The sequence below is a fragment of the Argiope bruennichi genome, chromosome 9 (genome assembly GCF_947563725.1).
Source record: "Argiope bruennichi chromosome 9, qqArgBrue1.1, whole genome shotgun sequence".
Classification (NCBI taxonomy): Eukaryota; Metazoa; Arthropoda; class Arachnida; order Araneae; family Araneidae; genus Argiope; species Argiope bruennichi.
Genome location: NC_079159.1, coordinates 60,542,755 through 60,559,311, shown reverse-complemented (window position 1 = coordinate 60,559,311; position 16,557 = coordinate 60,542,755).

The following is a 16,557-nucleotide window of genomic DNA, read 5'->3' as shown; positions in this document are numbered from 1 at the left end:
ATTTATGTTGAAAAAAATATTTTAATTGTTGGGACTTATCAGTTAAGCTACATATTCCAACTTTACTTTTTAATTAAATCTAAAATTACCTGCTCCAGCATTTACAGTTTAACACTTAATTATGAAACGTAAAAGTAAGAGAAAGCTTAAAAATTATCTGTGAATTCTTCATATTTTGGTTTTAACGTGGGTTTCTCTTTAAAAATATATTACTGTCCTTGATTGTAAAAACTCTAAAATAATGCTGTTGTTATGAAAAATGCGTTCAAATTTAAAAAATACAAGACAACATTTTAATTACAAATCTTTCTTAACTGTACTCTTTTTCATAAATGCGAGAGAAGAAAGTTCTGAAATTAAGTTGCATGTGAGAACACCGAAAAAAAGTTTTAAAAAGAAACTATACAATTTTCTCATTATAACGTTTTTTAGCCAAAAGACTAAACATCGTCATATAGGAATTATAAAAGAGTTAGTTATTTTGTCATATAGAAATGACAAAATGCCATAGTAACAAAAGATAATTTTACCTTTGAAACTTTATAATGCATTTTTTCCATTTATTTTACTTTTATAAAAATATAAAGAAAATTTGCCATCATTATACCTCATATCATACAAACACATCCGATAAATAAATTGTTTTATTTTGAAACATACATTTTCTAAAATTTTATGTACCATGTGTACCACAAATGCCCTATAGAATACACATCCGGGAATAAATTTGTTTAGTTTTGAAATAGACATACTGAAAATCTTCTTTAATAGAGAATGAAAAATCCATTAGAATAAAGAACTTAATCAATTCATAATTGGAACAAAAATATATTAGTTTTTTATATGAATTTAGAGATTTCAATGAATTCGTGAAGAAAATATATATGCATACAATTTTAAAAATATCATCATACGGGAAGTTTCTGGAATTTAATATATTATTAATAACTGCTAATATTTAAAGAAAAATACTTTCTATATATTTGCCATAGATTTCTGTAATTTCCTTTCTAATTTCTGTAATTTCCTTTTCTTTGCAGATTCATCAGGGCAACCATACAATTCCATTCAATACAATATTAGTAATATCTTAAAGGTTTGCATTTCTTTGATGTAATCACCAGTGGCCTGCTTCCAGTGATTTAGAATTCTTAGGGTATATGAAAGATTCGGATAGTGCAATTTGATGCTTAAAGAGTTTCAAAACAATTCTTACTCTTGTGGATAGGTCAGCGATCCCATCCACTTTGCGGCATCCTGCCATTTTACTCTTTCATGGCATCACCGAAAACCCTCATCTTGGCTATAAAGTCTTTGGTACAAAAGTGTCCTTAATAATTAATTCATCTGCCAAAAAAAGAATCATATACATGATTAGTTTCCTAATTAATTATGGAGAGTTGTTCCAATTATATTAACCTTAACAAATGTTTTAGAGCATCATTTAATACACCTCGCATTTTTCATGATTTATACTTTAATTTTTATAATTCCTTTATATTTTCACTCATACTGTACATTATTATGTTCATTCATCCAGTTTTATTGCACTCTAGATATTTTTTGTTCTGGTTTTTATCATTTCTTGCTATATTATATGTATTCGTATTTTGTCATGTGTTTGTTTCTTTCAAATTGATTGCTGTATAATTTTTTTAATAAAGTCCACCTACATCTATACCTAACCGGAAAGGGGTCGCATGAGCTCCAGAAACGGAGTGGTATGGTGTTAAGTAGCAAACACCACGACAAGGTTCATTGGAATCGAATCATAATTCAAAGAATTCTTATGGAACTTCCATCCTCAGCTAGAAAGAGCTCAGTGACATGCTACTATTGAACAATTCCATAGATTACTTAAGTGAAGGTAGATTGTTTAAGTTAATAGATTTTTTAAGATAAGTCTATCCGACACATCGCAACTAGTACTGTTTCATATACACTACAATTCTCCCACTATTGGAAATATGTTGTACAGACAAAAATATGTTGTGTAGACAGGCTTCACAGGAATTAACTTTTCAAGCTAGGAACACTGTTGTATTTTGTTTTAGCTGATGCCATTTGATTTTGTTCCATAAATAGTATAAATAGCAGAAGCAGAATTTTCTCTGAAAAGTAGTTCTATTTTGAAGATAATAGTTTCAAATATAAGGAACTGTTGAACATTTTTATTTACAGAATTAATCATGGAGTATTTTGTGCCCTTACTTTAAGAAAAGAGCTTTCTCTGATACACACATATATTGCACAATATTATATTACATTAGACCATATTCCCAATTTTGTGTAATATTATTAAATATTAAATAATATAATATACAATTATATAATATTTTATAATATTGTACAACTTACTGCGCTACCTTTGAAGGAGGGGTTTCAAATATTCTTTCAGATATTACCAAAAGTCATCATGAATCAAAGTATTGAATGTATGATAGTAAGTAATGTTTTTGATACATCACAAGAATATTTATAGTTCGGAGCAAATCAGTAAAAAAATATTTTTATTTCTTCACTAGCTATTATAATTTTAAAACGGTCAATTTCACAAGAAATTTGAATTTCAGTATTATTTTATACATAAACTTACGGCACTACGTATTCATAAAGTAGTCACAACTTTTTAAAATAATTTTATTGCATGCAAAATTTTATCAAGATTTTTAAAATAATTTTCAAGTTTCATTTTGAAAATTATTATGAGCAGCATACGGAATAGATAAGTAAGAGGTTTCTTAACAAGTTAAAAAAATATTTTGCTCTAATTTCATTTGGAAAATGAAAATATTATCTTTTATCCTTAAAGAGTTAAACTTAAAAGGCAGAAAATGTTCATTAATAATGATTTCATCTTTATAATGCAAAATTTTAAGTAAAGACATCGAGCGCATTTCTTATTTCTAAGAAAGGAAAATTAATATCTCTTCCAGCAGAGCGTAATTTCTGCGATGTTTAAATTCGAAATATGTCATAATAAATAATCCGTATGTGATAAGTAGAGCAGACGAAACTTTCAGAAAATCCAATTTTCTTTTAAACATTCAATGTTAATTAATTTATAAAGTATTAGATATTTTAGAATTTTATTTATATAGACAAAAAATGTATTTGTTTGAATCCATTATGTTTAAATTGTTCCTCTGCAGCTTGTAACTTCTCAATGCATTGAAACAAAACCTAGTTAGGAAAGGGATTGAAGTGGGGAAAAAAAAGAGATTGCAAAATGTCTTCAACTTGTATTGTGCAGACTTTCATTATTCTAGATTTTTTATAGTTCTGTTTAATCATATTAACTCCCCGTTTTAAAGAAACTTTAGGGCTCTTCTGGAACAGATTTTAAACCGTGACCAGATGACGATGACGATACATGAGTTGGCTTAGCCCTTTTCGCACCACAACAGTGGGAGGATGTTTGGTTCCCGCTAGAGGATTTTGGATTTAAATGCATCTGATCCACTAACACGACGGTTCATCGGTGAAATCGGGTCAAGAGCTTGAAACCCTTCGATTCTGAAGCCGAGCCCTAACCATCAGCCCAGGTTTCTTTTTATAATCGAAACTCGGTTTAAATTACTCTCAGGGTGAAAATGTAGCTTCATAATTTTTTTCAATAACTCCATGGGCGGGATGGGTCATCTCGCAAATTTTTTGGCTTTATTTTAATCTCCTTCAAATCTATTGCCAGTATCCTGTCCCTCTATTATCTATCTTCATATATTTTGGACGACTGGAAATAAAGGTTTAAAATGTCCAAGAGCCATTAATCAAAATTATATCTCAGTTCATCACTCCCAAAGTCTTAAGCTGCCTTTTTACTCACTGCGATTGTTTTTATTTACATACTTTCAATTACATACTATCGATATCGATTCAATTATATACTACTAATTACGTACAATACTTCTTTAACACATTGCATATTACGATCAAATGGATAACACCTCCTAGGAAACCATGGCATATTTTTTAAAAAATATATAATTAGCTTTCCATCGTTAACTATGTTATGTGATGTAAGATTTACTTAAATTGTTTTAGTTTTATCAGTTTTTAGCTTGTTTTGATGTTGCTCACGTATTTTAATATCTTACACCTGCAAGAACCAAGCTTGTGAAGTTTTCTTTAGAAACAATGTTAGACACCCACATAAAACATACTGTAATGTCGTTCGATATAATGCAGACTGACTACGAAAAAGAAATCGCCCGTTTTATTCCTTTTCCCTGCCTCTGGGAAGTGTACCGTCGCGGGTATGTGTGCTACATGACACTCAATGTGTTTGTATAAAATACAGCTTATTTGGTAGGAAAACTTTTTGCAGTGTTTTCTATATTAAAATATCCTGCTTGTAAATCCTTATTTGTGCCAGCGTCCTGGTATGGGGTGATCTGGGCGTCCCGGTTTGGGCATGGTTGTTCTTCCTGTCCTATCTGTGAGATGTGTGAATGTGCCCTCCTGTAAAAAGGGGTTAGGCAAGCGAATGAGTGATGCGTGAGTAGTCAAGTCGTACTCTTAGCCCAAGTTGGCTCTACGATAAAAACAAGAGGCGCTCCCCCTTAGGCTTAAATCGGCTGTCTTTGAACAGCGGGCTTGACCATAGCAAGTGCCATAAGAAACAATAAAAAATCATTATTTGTGCTTTCTTTGAAGTTTTGAGATATCCAATAAAATATTATCTGAATAAATTTTTCTTTACCATAAATAAATAAATTTATCTACCTTAAATAAATTTCCCTTCACCATGAAAAGAACAGAGAAATATGAATGATTTCTTTGTAATAATAAAATAAAAAAAAAGATGCTGTTTAAAATATACTTTCTTTACGATGAAAAAGACAGACAAATATGAATGATTTCTTTGTAATAATAAAATAAAAAAAATGCTGTTTAAAATATACTTTCTTTACGATGAAAAGGACAGACAAATATGAATGATATCTTTGTAAAAATAAAGTAAAAATGCTCTTTAAAATATACGATGAGAATGACAGAGAAACATGAGTGATTGCTTTGCAAAAGTGAAATAAGAATGCTCTTTAAAATATGTGGTCTTTACGATGAGAAGGACAAAGAAATAGAGTGATTTCTTTGTAAAAAGGAAATACAAATGCTCTTTAAAATATACTCTCTTTACGATGAGAAGGACAAAGAAATATAAATGATTTCTTTGTAAAAATAAAATAAAAATAATTATTAAAATATACTCTATTTATGATGAGAATGACAGAGAAATATGAATGATTTATTTGTAAAAATGAAATATTTTTTTTAAATAGACTCTATTTATGAGAGAAAGACAGAGAAGTATGAGTGATTTTTTTCTAAAATCTTGATGATGAACTAATATAAACAAATATGCTATTTTAATCACTTATTATAAAATTATGGATTAAGCTCTACGTTTTTATTTTAGAATCGTCAATCGTCTATTTGAAATAAAATGAAGAGATTAGTTGATTACAGTTAAATAAAAATACATTACATCAGTTATCGACAGAAACAGACGTGAATCTTCATATTGGTCTATTTCAATCTGATTAGCTTCCGAAATTTGGAGAGTTCAGATTGTCGATATTCAAAGTTCAGTTCAGATATACTTTCAAAAGCCGCTTCCAAGAGACGCTGAACATGTAAATAATCTATAAGAAACATAATTATCAGGGATTTTAGTTTAATTTAATTTTATTAAAGTTCATTTAAAAAAATCACAAAGACTTATTTCAGACAAACAATCATGAATATTAATTACACAAAGAGATATGAAACAAAATACTATTCTCTGACTTTCCACGCTAGAGCAATCTAAAGATATTTCGTTATAAATTATACACAAATGTGCCATATATTTAATGAAAGATTGCTATTAAGTATGTATTAGGATATATTAAACAAGACATCAATTAATTAGGGTTCTTTATTCTAATTTAAAACTTCAGTATGTAATTAATATAAACCCGTAGTGAAATAATTCTAATAATTCTTGTTCCACACAAATTACAAAACGATAATAAAATTATGAATATCATGCATATAAATGTTCAAAGACTGTCAAAGAGTTTTATGATTATTCATAAATTTAAAATAAGGAGATGTCTTAATGAAAAAAGAAATTTAAATTCTAATTAATAGTGTTAACAAAGTATATACCCAGCCAACATTTGATTAGTAGTAAAACTTTAAGGTAACCTCTATAAGTAATTATTATTTAACTAATTAACTAGTAATTTAATTTTTAACTATTAATAATTACAGACATTAAAATCATTCAAACATTACAATTTATTGGACATTAACTATTCGAATCTTTATTGCTTCTGTATGACTGTCAAAATCTGAACTTAAATATGGGACGGAGAGAGAGTCAATTTCATTTATTATCGGTAGAAATATGTAATGCGAAAACAAATTAAGAAATTAAAATTGAATTAATATTTTTTAAATTCAAAATATGTGTGGGAGAGGAAAAACCAAAAGTGCGAACAGGACTAAACGATAATAGAAAATTTCGAAATTTGAAATAACTAGAGAATACAAGAATAATTAATGTTGAAATTTCAAGTACTATGAAATTTCAGATTCTTACAGACCAGACACAAATATAGCGTTTAGACTCATGATTAATGTTAAGGCTTGGAAAAACCAACAACTGAAAGTTGCCTTCTCCTATGAGCAAAAATATAACTAGAATGTAATCTTATTATTTTAAAATGGGCGATAATTTTTTTTTTACGACATCCTTATGAAATTGTGCGGAATTCAAAATATCGAACAATATCTTGGAGGTTACTGACTACGAAGTTGCCTTCTCTTATGAGAATAAACATAACTAAAATGTAATCCTATTATTTCAAAATGGCCGATAATTTTTTTACGACATTTGTTCGGAATTCAAAATATCGAACAATATCTTGGAGGTTACCGACTAGGAATTATGGAGACGTGCATTGGGAATAAAATATTTTTTTCTTTCTCCAACTTTGAATTAAATAATAGATCTTTTATGTTGTAATTTAAATGATAGATCTTTTATGTTGTAATTTTTGTTTAATGACTTCATTCTGTTACATTTGTTTCGAGATAAAAAAAAAAACAGCAGCATTTTCAGGCAATATTGCTAGTCATCATTTGTCATAAGCTTTTCTGTTTGGAAAAAAAGAGGGATGAACTAAAATTTATTCACACAGATCATACTACAAATCCTCGATTCTTGTCCAAAAATATTTAAATTTCATTGAGAATGAATGCGATGATGTAGTAAAATAAATGTATTAAAACTAAAAGTATTTTTCCTTCATTATTTTTCTGAAATTTAATGATATAATATCCAATCTTGAACAGATATAAAAAAAAATGAATCCATTTTGTTAAACCGAAAAACGGTAACTTTTTGTTCCTAGATTAAATTTTCTATACCTGAAAGATCTTTATTGCGATTTAGTCTCTATTAGACAGAAATTCAACTTTAGATTATATTTTTCATGATATCTTTTAAGGTTCTCCCATTTTCTGTAAACTGTGTGGTGAATGGTCAAAAATTGTTCATAGAGCAGAAAACTGGAGTTTGTCGCAGCGGAAGTTAAAACACATTTTAAAATGTTGTACCGAAAGATCTCAGTAATAAAGGGTTTTATTTATTATTAATTTTTAATTAATCAAAACTAATCGATATTTTAATGTTTTTCATCTAAAATTTTGATTACAATATTGTTGAAAATACATTTTACACCACATTAAAATCAGTTTTCAATGATATTACTTCCATTTGTTTGAAGACTGTCCTTAATTTTAATAATTCTTTAAAATTCATGTTACAATGCTTGATGTGATATATCTTTAGAATTATTTATTTACTTCTCATAGAATGCTTAGCTGTGGATCTAGGTTTTGAAATATAAACTTTAATTAAAATATAATGAATCAAATTTCATAAAATTTTAATTGTGTAGATATATCTGTGTACTTTTACTTAAAATCTAGTACCGAGTATCCTTTATTTATTTTAATATAATAGTGAACTTATAATAGTTAGAAATAGTGAACTCAATTTAGAAGCCATACCGAAACATTTTTATCCAAAAGCTAACAATAAACGGAATAATGATTTTAAGATGGTAAATCTGTCATTCAGCAATATTTCAAACTAGAATTCCCAATTTCCTTTCTTTTTTTTGTTTAGTATATTTTTTCTGTAATTTGAGCCTTATATAATTCGAGTGAGTTTGAACATTTTCTGCTTTAAAATTAGCTTTTAATGGCTAGGAAAAAAATGATTCCACGAAGATATCTTAGAACGAATTATCATTCAACAAACTGCATCGTCATTTTTAATGTTAAAAAAAACAGACAGAAAAAAAATGTGAATTTGAATGAAATGTTTAGGTTGTGAATTAATGGTTTTTAGCTCGTAAAATATTTTCTATATTTTTCACATTTGAATAAAATTATCTATAGACTAAAATCCGATTTCATTCAAGCTGAAAAATTTTGATTCAAGAATTCTATTAGCAAGTATATGTAAGTTGCAAAAATAAAGCGTTAGTTTTCGTATGTGCTTTACACTTTGCAAAAATTAACTATGAGATAATAACAAATTTGAGGAGATAATAACAAAAAATTAATTAATTAATATCAATAGACCGCCTGAATAATAGCTTAATGTATTCTGTAGTTCCTAAAAGGCAAGGAAAAGTTAAATTGATTAAGATGCAATTAGAAAAGGTGAATTTTAATCTTACTGTTAATTTAATTATTAATCTTACCTACTTGATAAAAAATTTATTGCTCTGAATTTAAAACTGCTTGTTGAAATTAACTGACACGATGAAAGGATTTCAGCAAAATTAATTTTAATAGTCCTTTCATTTTCAATAATATGTGCAATTCAGTTTTTCAGGATATAGGAGAGCATTATATTATTTAATATACTTTTTCATTATTGAATCCGTTATACTAATACAATTAAAATCCTTCCATGATTTCTTACATTCAACTTCCTTCCGTAAAAGTAATTACATTTTCAAACTATTCATAGACTTGAACAGTGTTCGAAGTTCGCCTATATATGTCTAGATTTAATGTATTAATTATTATCATTTGAGAAATTGCAACTTTGATGTCACAATTAATTTATTATTCAGAGATGGGAATTCTTGACAATAAATCCAGACGTTATCTGTATCTGCTAACAAGGTTTCCTTGAGGTATTATTATCTCTATCGTATATCCACTGCATCATTAAAATAATGTTTTAAAGATGGATCACAGTTTCATTAAGATAATTTAAAATTTATTGATTAAAACTTGTATTAAACTCACTAAATAATCCAGAAATTAATAAGGATTCTAAGTGAAAACCATTTAAACTTTAACAAGAATTCCAAATTAATTAATAGAAAATGTGATCAGCTCACAATGGCTACAAAGTTACGGATCCAATATGGTTACAATTATATCCTCAGAGAAATAAATGGAATCACATTCATGAATGAACTTTGAAATCTTGATTTGCAGATTGCATACAATTATTTATACTTAATATCTAATTTTCATTTTCTTCCAAGTTCGTTCTTCTATTTACTTCTTGACATATTGGAATCCGGACACTTATTTATGTTATTGTTGTTGTTTCTAATGGCACGTGCCATGGACAAGCTCGCTGACAAAGTCAACGATTTTAAGCTAAGGGAGCGTCTCTTGTTATTAGTAACGCCAACTAAGGCCAAGAGTACGTCTTAGCTACTCACGCATCACATTCGCTTGAACAACCTCTTTTTACAGTGGGGGGGGGCACATTCACGCATCTCACAGATAGAACAGATGAAGAACAACCATGCCCGAACCGGGAACCGAACCCAGGAAGACCAGATCACGGGGAAGACGGGCTACCCTTATCCCACCTCGCCGGCACACTTATTTATTATTTTCGATAGTATATGTTTAACATTTTTGGAATATTGCTTCCAAGTAGCCGATTCATTATTTTTTGATTCCAAATGCGTTGCGATCTATTTTTGTGAAATTGAATAAAATGATGGTACGAACCCGCAATATTTATATTAAAGATTATAAATTTGTTTAAAAAGTTAAAAAATGGATAAAATGCATTTAATTTCTTTTCAATAAACTTATTAAAGTATATTTAAAAAAATGTTTTTCTAAATATTTGTTACAGCAATAATTGCTTTTACTATAATACTGTATCAATTACTTCCCAAGCTCTTTGAAAACACACATAAACACAGTAACACACAATTTTTTACAATAAATTTCTCCCATTATGTATTTACAAATACGAACACGTGATGCTATTTACATTGGAAAATAGAGAGCTTGAAAGGACAGAGGTGGTCTGGTGGTAAGATCGCGTTTTTGGAACCGGAGGATTTCAGATTCGAGACTCGAATCCACCGAAGAACCATCGAGTAAGCTGGTCTGGTGCATGTTAAATTCATCGGGAACAAACGACCTTCCGCTAGTGTGCGTGGCAGCATGGGGGTCTGAGTGGATGACGTGTCGTCCTCGTCATCCGACCGCGGTTCAATATCACGAAGTCTGTGCCAAAATGTTCCTTCTGTTGCTTTAAAACGGGACGTTAATATAATTATACTAAACCAAAACTTGACAATATGGAGTGTCTTTTTGAAATAATTTATTTCCATCTTAAAGTATTGCCATATTAAAGAGCTGCAAAACTAATCAAGAAGATTTTGGAAAATATTACAAATATTTCAATTAAATTTTTTTTATAATCAAAACATAGTTGTACTTTAGTTGAATCTTTCAAACGTGTGTAATCTTATAAAATTTTAAATAAATATTTCAATTTTTTACTTTTTCTTTACAATATTGCGCTACATTAATCAAAATTTCACACTTTTCAACAATAAAGTGTGTAAATGCATTTTATGTATAATATATATTTTACCCAAAAATTCTGAGCTTTTCCAATTTATGTCATTGTTTATACTCGTTTTAATTTCACGATTATTATCAAATACATGAAAAGCTACAGAATTACTAAACTATTGATTTTTATCTCTTATAATATATACTGTTTTTAAAATGGCATACAGTATTTTCGGGCTGAGTGAGTATTTAAAATCGTTATTGCTTATTTTTAAATAGGAAAAATAGTTGCTTATTTTTCTCTCCTGTTTTCATTATATCCTTAACAACAGAATATTTCTCATTCGATGAAACTAAGCGTAAGAAACAAAATCAAGTAATTATTTTCTCTTTATTTCTTAACTAGAGTTTTTGAAGTTTATTTTACTGGAAGTTTTTTGTTGTTTGATTAAAGTTTTTTTTTTTTATTGTTTTAATGTTTGGTGAAAACACTTTACATATAGTAGAAGGCTTGCTTCAAATATATAAAGCCTTTAGAAAAATTATAAAAGTAATATATTTACATAGAATGTGTTTTGTAGTTTAAAAGTTTTTGTAACAAAGCAGAAATTTCGTGTCATGTTGAGTAATTTCATTATTGACACACTTTTAAAGAATTATATTAAATAAGTCTTGCGTATTAGAAGAAATTTTTAGAACATTGTTTCTTAAGAATAGCAGTATTTTTTCATAATATTTTAGTTATATAAAATTTTACACCTTTTACTTAACAGATATACTTCTAGACAATGTTTCATAATAAATTAAAGGGGTTATTTTATAAATAAAATCTACAAGCATAGATAAATGGTTATAAATATATAAGTATGATATTGAACATTTTTGTTTACATCTCTTTTATTTATTGTTATGATTAAAACTATATCTAATTTGAGCTGCATCATTTAAATTGATTTATTAATCTCTTTCATAAATGAGGGATAATGATTCCACTTATCGGTTCAATCGATTTCACTCCAGATTTTGCATCGCGATATGGTGAAGGGTCCTAAGTTCAAACTCAAGGTTTGTCAAATTACAATCAATAGGAAACTCTATTTAATGTTGATCAACAATGAAATCTAAAGCTGAAATCGTTGACATTATATTATGCCAGACCTGCAAGGAATGTCGCATCTTTCAGTGTTAACGGGTTGAACATTTTGTAGGGAACGGCAGGAAATTTACCATGAGAATAATTATCCTCTCAATTTATGAAGGAAAAAAATAACGTTTTGTGAGCATTACAATATTTAGTTGCGCAAAATCATTTGCTGTGACAGAAATGCACAAGAAATGATTGCAAATAACATCTTAATATATTGATACATTTAACAAGAGTGCAATGTAAGCTGAAGAATATGGAGTTATATGGGTTGAAGGCGAGATATTAGATAGTTAAATAAGTTTTCTTGTTTTCTAAATACCTTCATTTGTTAAATAATCATAACTATAAAGCCCCGAAAACGAATATTTTTAATTTTGCTTAAAAATGTTAGTAGAAAATGCGATATTTAACATCACATCTAGTGGTAAGTGATTGTCAAGCAATTGTGCATGAAAGCCAAAAAATTGTAAAATTAACTTATTAAACTGTGGAGAACGACTACAAGAAATCACGAAAATAAATAATCATAAAATTTTATTAAAAAAGAGAGAAAATCGAATGCAACAGCAGCAATTAACATCTTTCTTCAACATTTTTTCATGAGTTACTTTTTTTTTTTCATTTTCCACCTTCCAAATTTTAATAGAATTTCAAGAAAAACATTTAGAAAAGAAATTTGATGGCAAAGAAGATTTACAGTAATAAAAAAGTTGTTAACTTGAATTTGATTAAAATGAGATTTTGCACTATGAAATATATATTCCATAAATGAGAAAAATCTAATATTTTTTTTACTGGCAATGTACAAGCAAAATTATACAAGAGAAACACAAATTCAGAACTCAAAAAAATTTAAACATTTTTTTTCAATATATTAAAGGATATAAAAATATTTCATAGCAAAAAGATAATATAGAAAAAAATGAAAATTCACCCAAAATTAAAGCCAGCTATTTTCATTTCTTTTAACGAATAATCAATATCTCTGAAAAACACCGATGAGATTTTCGTTTGATTTATCTACTTTAGAAAACTAGATAGTTTAATTTATTAGCAAGGGGGAAGACAAGAAAAAGTGTTCAATCTATTTGATAGAAAATCCCACGTAAAATAAGAAGCAATTTAATTTTATACAAAAAAATTATGAATGATGCTTTAAATCTATATATAAACACGAAAGATTATTCATTTGATATTAAGTTAAATTTAAATTACTTTTTTCAGATAATTTTTAAAGTGTAAAAACTTCAGAAGCTAGAGAAAGTTTGAAAAGAATTTAATCTTTCTGAATAGATAAACATAGAAACATACATTTTGATTAAAAAATAAAAGAAAAATTTCCGTGTAGCAAAAAAAAACTTATTTTAGCTTGTTAATGCATGGTAAGTACTTGTTAGAAATTTTTATCTTAATTAAAAACCAAAACTTTGTAATTTCAGCAATTTTATTTTTTTCATGTCCTTTTTTTAGTTATGACTGCGTAATTAGGAAAGGGAACTGCAAAACTGCTAACGAATTCTTAATTATACGTTTTAAGCATGGATTTCAGATTAAAAATAATACAGTTTCTGAATGGCTATTTAATAATAAACATTATTTAATTTAAATTAAAACAACAAGGGAAAACATTTCAACTGTAATCCTATCTTAATGGTATGTTTCTTTTATGTATGAATATGTAGAAAAATGCTGAAATAAATTGTTGGAGAGAACGCTGTTTTTTTTTTCTTTGAATTCTAAAACTTATGCACGATAAGTACGTTTCAGCTACTTTACAGAACATTGCAACAAATAATTCTTTAGAAATACCTTTTCTGCTGTCATTTGTTATAAAATTATGGATTCGGAACCGTTTGAAGAAACTCGTATTTTTTTACATTTTTACATGACAGTTTTTAATTGCATATGAAATGTAAAACACAGTGAATACAATATCCGAAGAGAGAAGACACTTTTGTAATTTTAAAAGTTTGGTTTATTTCCTCCAGGGAAATATACTTATGTACAAGAAGTGCTAACGAACTGTCGTTCATTCACCAGCGATACAAGAGCGAAAACGGGTAAAGGAGACAGTAATATTTATCACCGTGATTATATACTGTCAGATTCTGATAGGGATTTCTTTAGACGTGTCGATTTAGTTAAGATAATTATAGGGATCTTTTAAAAGAATTTTTTTAAATCGACAGATTTTTGTCCCTTCACTCGGAGTGTGGGAACTTGTGATTTCATCAATTTTACAGAGCTTTTGTTGCATTAATTAGATGGAATCAGATGGCTGGAGAAAGATTGAATCAGTGTGATCAATCATCTGATATTTTGTGGATCAGGAAATAAGAGGACATTTTAGAATGAAGTTAATATGAGTTGAATTAAGATTTAACTTAGATTTTTATATATATATATATATATATATATATATATATATATATATAATAAAAAAAGTCTTACCGAAGAAATAAAATAAAGTAGTGGGAAAAATAAGAAGAATGTTAATATAAACCAGATGAGTATGCCAATTAGGATGCATGTATTAACTTCTATTCATTCTTATCCATCAGTACTCATTTTTTCCAGTTTAAATGTTTTTATCCTTCTATTTAATGATAGCTTAAGATGTGAAAAAATATTTCAAAAGTGCTTATTTAATCTCAATTTTACGCTTAAGAAAAGCTTACATCTTCTAATAACATTTTTAAAATATTAATAATCTTATAATTATAAATAAAATTAATACATACAGTGTTTTACAGATCCTTTTCTCATAATTTTATATTTTTAATATATGAAACCTTAATAAACGTTTCATAAATGTAATACATTTATAAACAAAAAGGATTTTTTTTTCGTAGTAACATGGTAATGTTCAGTATGAGTGAAAAGGAGAAGCAATGCATAATCTCTAAAAAATTATAAATGTTATGTTGTATGTTAAATTCAAAGGTAAAGAAGAAATATATAAAAATGAGATTCTGGAAAGGTTTTATTTTTTTGCTTTTTATTAAAAATTTATAAATTCCCCGTGTACCACAAAGTATCACAGGGGGCTTACAGAAGTAAGTATGTAACATATTACATAAAGAAAAAGAAGACAATTTAACAGTCATGAAGGATTACAGATGTCAACAATAAATTTACAGAAATTTTCAAAAGCACTTCTGCTGGAAATAAGTTGGTGAAAATCTGGAGGCCAATTTATATTAATGTCCTTGAGAGCCAGTCTTAGGATCTGTCTTTCTTTGACAAACTTGGAACATAGGAGCACATGTTCAACATTTCCCTTGCCACCAATATTACAATCGCAGGAAAATGACAGAAACAAATTAAATTCTAGAAAGGGTTTGAGGATGTTCTATGAATAAAATGTAGGAAATATTAAAACATAGCAAGAAAAACATTAATATGATTATAATACTCAAAGTAATTGTTTATTATCGATTAGGAATGCAATCATGTTTATGATTCTTTTTCTTGATGATTGATTACTAAAGATTCTTTTATACTAAAGATTGTTAATGAAAATTTTTGAAAGCGCTCTGAAAGAGTAAAACGTCAAAATGTAACATAGAATCTTGGGCAATCGATTTCTTCACAAGAACAAAAGTCCTCATCTGATAAGTGAAAAAGTTGAAGAAATGAAGAAAATGGGCTATGTTCTGAAACAAACTCAATTTCTTCACGCCATTTGTGAAAGGTCGTATTTTGAATGTTCTGATGACATTATAAACAAATTGGCTAGTCTGTCCATGGACCTAAAAGTTATTCTATTTCCTTAAAAAAATTACCTATAGGCTCTGTTTAAGCTGGCAAGGAATCTTTAGGACATCCACTGATACACATTCGTTGATGGTGGCTTAGACGAATCTATCAGCTTCTTCGTAATATTCTTTGATATAACGTAAGAGAATATTCGGACGTTTTATGACAAGATAATGGATGTCTTGGACAATCCTATGAGAAGAAATGCATGTTGGTATATGACATCTGTGACATAAGTAATGCAATGTGTAACACAGAGAATATAGTTGATTATTTTGGTATACTATGATTATTCTGGTGATCATCTTATTTTATCTCGGGTATACTTATCGTGACGGCGTCCTGGCCTAGTGGTAGCGCGGCTTCCCAGTGACATATGCCTTCAAGGTTCGACCCTGGTACGGGCATGGCTGTTCTCCTCCTTGTGTTCTTTCTGTGAGGTGCGTGAATGTGCCCCCCCCCTGTAAAAAGGGGTTGTGCAAGCGAGTGTGTGTGCTGTCTTCACTTTGAGCTAGAAGTCAGACTTCTGCCCTCGGATGCTCAGAGGTTTGCTTCAGATGCTTCTGCGCCAACATTTGGTTTAAAATAATCACACGACAAATATATATATATATATATATATATATATATATATATATATATATATATATATATATATATATATATATACATATCTTCCTCCCACAGAAACATAATACGCACGTACATTCATACTTAAATCATACTATTCTGGAAACAGCAGTATAAGGTTGAAATTCATATTTTTCCATTTCTAAAGCTTATAATTTAGCGTTTGCAGT